This window comes from Bactrocera latifrons, unplaced genomic scaffold, assembly GCF_001853355.1.
Source record: "Bactrocera latifrons isolate USDA-ARS-PBARC rearing strain unplaced genomic scaffold, ASM185335v1 scaffold_30, whole genome shotgun sequence".
Lineage (NCBI taxonomy): Eukaryota > Metazoa > Arthropoda > Insecta > Diptera > Tephritidae > Bactrocera > Bactrocera latifrons.
The window spans coordinates 1,266,132-1,271,491 of NW_017536630.1; positions in this window are offsets into that span (position 1 = coordinate 1,266,132).

Consider the following 5,360-nt stretch of genomic DNA (forward strand, 5'->3'; position numbering starts at 1 on the left):
TTTTTTTTTTAAAAAAGTTATCAAGCTCTTAAAAAATCACCCGATATATTAGAAAGAAGTTGCAAATGTTACAGAAGTGCTTCGCAGAGTCTACTTATGGCGAACACAAATATTTGAGTAACACAAAGTATTCTAAGAAGGTCGTAAATTCATCAAAAACTAGCTTAATACGAGTAGTCCAATCTAGTAGTAGTTTTGCAAATCATCATGTTAGAATCAGAGAGATACCAGGGGATATTAACATCTATTATGAATTCACTTACATTTTTGCAAAAAACGACATCGAGCAGAAAAACGATATAGCATATGTAATGCCTGACAGTGTAGCTGAGGACCCTACATTCATCAAACGCGTCACTACTGCTAACAAGGCGTGAGTTTATGAATATGATGACGAAATGGTCAAAGTATCTAGCTAATAGTTAAGCCGCTATAAGCATAATTCGTTGAAGGTACTAAATGACATCTCAGCTGAGGCTTATTACAAGTGCATGCAAAACTGGGTTAAAAGTTCGCATAGAAGCTTATTTCAAAACGAAAATACAAATTTTGTGTTGAAATATCATATCTTACAAAAGATAAATTATACACTGGATGAAAACTTTAGTATAGTAAAGTTTTGAGATACTCAATAGTCTCCAGTTCACATATGTATATGTATGTGATACTTTTTGACACAACACCAAATCATTGGACTTACAAAACTAATTTTACTATGTAGGTACCACCCTTTTATACTTATGTACATAATACCCACACATGTCAGAACGCCGGCAGCACTCACGAGCTAACAAATAATATTTATCTTCGCCACCATAAGTTTGCAAAATCGGTAGCAGGTACCACATCCAACATTTTCTCTTCTCTTTTGAAAATATTTAGCGGACTGATTTAAGTAGGGGAGGCAAACTTGCTGTTTACAACAAGTCTTGCAAATCTTGTGTGCGCGGAAAATTGTGTGCAAATTGGGCGACATTATCTGACACATACAGTTGCGTGTCATGTGTATTTACAAAACACACATATGTATGTATATGTGCGCGAGATGCTTTATTCGATTGCAACGTCTCGTGTCACCTCCTTGTGTGGGTGTGTGCATGTTATATTAGTGCTTCTGTGGGCGTTCAAGCGCGAAGATGAATTTGTTACGCACCACTACACCGTCTGTCGATAAACAAACAAAACAAAAACATACCTACTAACAATTTGAATTATTTACTTGAAATCTGTTCATTGTGTTCATATGCGAAATTTCGTAAATTATAATCATTAAGTTATAAGGCGAGCTATATTTTCGATGCATAAAAAACTTTGTAATAAGAGAGAAATTCTTTAAAATATTTTTGGAAATTGTTGAGGCCTGTATTTATAGAGTAATTTCAAAATAAATATAATGAACCATTTACAGTGCATGTAGAAAGCCTAGTTTCAAATACAAGCCCTGCAATTTTTGTTTTCAAAAATCTGACTTTGCGCTGAAAATGTTTGGAAAGTTAACGCCCCTTAATAATCTAAAGTCTATATCCCACAAACCCTTGAAGAAAAGTCGACCAAACCAAGTTCTTTTAACATCTCCTTATTATAAATTGAATGATAACTACTTCACATATACTATACATATGTATCAATTATGATTATTTAGAAGCATTTAAGCAAAGTTTTAAATATTGCTCCATTCTTTCACTTTAAGGTACATAAATCAAAAACCAATTAAGCAATCGGAATTATACTATGCACAAATAGAGTCTTTACGATACGCGATATCAAGTCTCATTGTCTCGAAGTCGAACTCAGCCTTTCAAAACCCAGATACTGAAAATGTGAACAACAGTGTCAGTGCTGACTTTTTAACGAAAATATCGATTAGTTTGTTTGAAATTCAGAGAAAATAAATGTCTGCTGCGAAAGTTCCTTTCAGATAAAAGTAGGTAAAATTAGCCTTCATTTTCCTGATAAGAAAATTTTGTACCTTTCTATTGACTTTATACAACATACCTTTGTCAATATGTGAAGTACTTTAAGGAATTTTTGTTTTTTTTTTATTTTTTTTTTTTTTATTTTTTTTTTTTTTTTTTTTTTTTTTTTTTTTTTTTTGTTTGAAGGTTTTTCAGGAAGCTCAAAGAACATTATGCAGAAAATGTATGATCCACAAATTTTCATCACCCCATATAGCATATACGATATTGATGGTTTTCGTTATTTTAGTAGTCTTTATGCCGAATATGTAGTTCATTCTATGAATAATTTCATAGAAATGTTTTCTAATTTACTTCAATAATACCAAAAGTTAAGGGGCACACCTAGTGGGACAGCATAAAGAGGCGATTTTTAAGGGTCAGTAGGGTAACCTGTTTGCATTTTTTTTATTTTTATTGTTAATGTATAAACCCACTTTATCTTGGGAAGGTCTCGAAAAAGGCCCACAAAAAATAATACCGTTCGACGTTCGGAGCGCTTGGAGTGTACACCTCAAACTTTAAACGCGTTTTTCTCTGGCTTTGATTGCGGTCGAACTACATAACCGATTTGCTGAATTTTTTTTTTTTTTTTATGTTCACAAAATGCCTGGCTATATATTTTTTATAATTTTTTTAAAATGTTATGAAAAAGATTATGTAAAAAACCATGGGAAAAATTTAAAAAAAAACGTCAATTACTTTTTTATTTATCAAACATTTTTTCATGATTTTAGTAGCGACGATAACATTTTACGTATTTTTTTTTAAATAAATTGGGTTTTTGTGTTTCAGACGATCCGCCAGTGAAGAAACAAATCTCATTCATACATCCATTTCTCCGACATATGTCATCAAAAATTCCGATTTATACGCTCCACGATATTCTTCATGATATGTGTTCTATTGTAGAATAAAAATTTCTATGAAAAGAAAATGTCAAAAAACAAGCCAGATTACCCTACTGACCCCTTAAGTAACTACTTTACCAATTCTTATAAATTTTTAAGGGTATATTTAAATTTACACACTGCAATTTTTAGAAGAAAAAATTCATAATTTTTAAGTTACACATGTTATCCGACGAAGCTGCAAAGAAAATACTCTACTCCCACAATAATTCCGGACATTACACGTTTAATGACCTACGATCGAGAAACAAAACTTTATAAATGGCGGCGTTTAAAAAAAGTTTTGGTCCATTTTAACCTTCCACAACTCGATTTTTGATCAGATCACAAAATGGTAGGTCATTTTATGGAGATTTATCCAAAGTAAACAGGACTTTTCGAATCTAGCGCCCTCTGGTGGCGCCATCTATATGTGACTAGTTAGAATGTGCTATCTTTGTCGATTGTAGAGTGAGAATTTCATTACATTTCATTTATTGAATGTGAAGTTATTGCGTTTTAAGTGTCAGTATGCTTGTGTGATCGGTGCGAAAATGAGCTTCAAACAAAGAGCAAACATTTAATTTTGTTTTAAAATTGGTAAAACTTTTACCGAAGCGTTTCAATTGATGAAACAAGTTCATGATGATGATTGCCTATCCCGTAGCAGAGTATAAATTGGTTTCAACGTTTTCAATGAGGCCAGGAGGACATAAATCCCGATCAACATCTGGGCCCAAAAAATCGCGCATGGAGAAGAAAATGATGCTTTGTTTTGTTGATTCCAAGGGTATTGTCTACAAAGAATTTGCTCCACCCGGCGAAAACGTTAATGCGGTATTCTACCTTGGAGTTTTGAAACGTTTGGTGCGCCGTATTCGACGTGTTCGGCCCGAATGTCGCGAAGATGAAAGTTGGCGTTTGTTGCACGCTAACTCATCGATCGACGCTTGTGACCGATTATTTGACCACAAATCGCATTTTAACCATTAACCACTCCCCGTATTCACCTGATATGGCGCCGTGCGAACTCTTTCTTTTCGGATAAATGCATTTGCCCACGATAGGAAAGCGTTATGCAGACGTAGAGGCCATTCAAAAGGCTTGCACCGGCATACTGGACCGTGCAAAAAATCGGTATTAAAGCCGAAAGAGACTATTTTGAATAAAAGGGAATTTTATTCTATTGATTTTTTTTTAAAGCAATATTTACCTTTGAACGCAGTTTACAAGAGGAGCAGAAAAATCTGATAATCATGATTATATGTAAGTCGTTTGCTTGTAATCACTCAAGGAAATTCGAAAGCTTTGAGGAAAACGGGTTTAAGGAGGTCATCCTGTGTTACCACCATTATTTTTAAGATTTTTTTCAGATTTTTTTTTACAGTGAAATGCAAAAATTTACCTGTAATTAATGTTTCTAAGTAAAAATATTTTTTGATTGCGAGATTTATCGCACCATTGACACCCATTAAGAAAAAAGTTTAACAAGTGGCATCCATGATTCTAGCAAACTGGCTATCCTACAAACAAAACAAAAACAAGTAAGGAAGGGCTAAGTTCGGGTGTCACCGAATATTTTATACTCTCGCATGATAAAGTGATAATCGAGATTTCAGGCGTGGTTGTGAGCCGATTTCATCCATATTTGGTACATGTCATCAGGGTATTAAGAAAATATTATATACTGAATTTCATTGAAATCGGTCGAGTACTTCCTGAGACATGGTTTTTGGTCCATAAGTGTGAGACGCCACGCCCATTTTCAATTTTTTAGAAAAAGCCTGGATGCAGCTTCTTTCTGACATTTCTTCCGTAAAAGTTAGTGTCTCTGACGTTTTTTGTTAGTCGGTTAACGCACTTTGAGTGATTTTCAACATAACCTTTGTATGGGAGGTGGGCGTGGTTATTATACGATTTCTTCCATTTTTGAACTGTATATGGAAGTGCCTAAAAGAAACGGCCCTATACAGTTTGGTTGATATAGCTATAATAGTTTTCGAGATACGTACAAAACAGTTAGTAGGGGGCGGGGCCATGCCCACTTTTCCAAAAAAATTACGTCCAAATATGCCCCTCTCGAATGCGATCCTTTGCGCCAAATTTCATTTTAATGTTTTTATTTATGGCTTAGTTATGACACTTTATAGGTTTTCGGTTTCCGCCATTTTGTGGGCGTGGCAGTGGGCCGATTTTGCCCATCTTCGAGCTTAGTCTTTTTATGGAGCCAAGAAATACGTGTACCAAGTTTCATCATGATATCTCAACTTTTACTCAAGTTACAGCTTCCACGGACGGACGGACAAACGGACAGAGAGACGTACGGATTTCAACTCTACTCATCACCCTGATCACATTGGTATATATAACCCTATATCTGACCCTTTTAGTTTTAGGACTTACAAACAACCGTTATGTGAACAAAACTATAATACTCTCTTTAGCAACTTTGTTGCGAGAGTATAAAAACAAATTGTATGGCAATCTGTGGCTATCACCGAGGCTAGGTTATTTT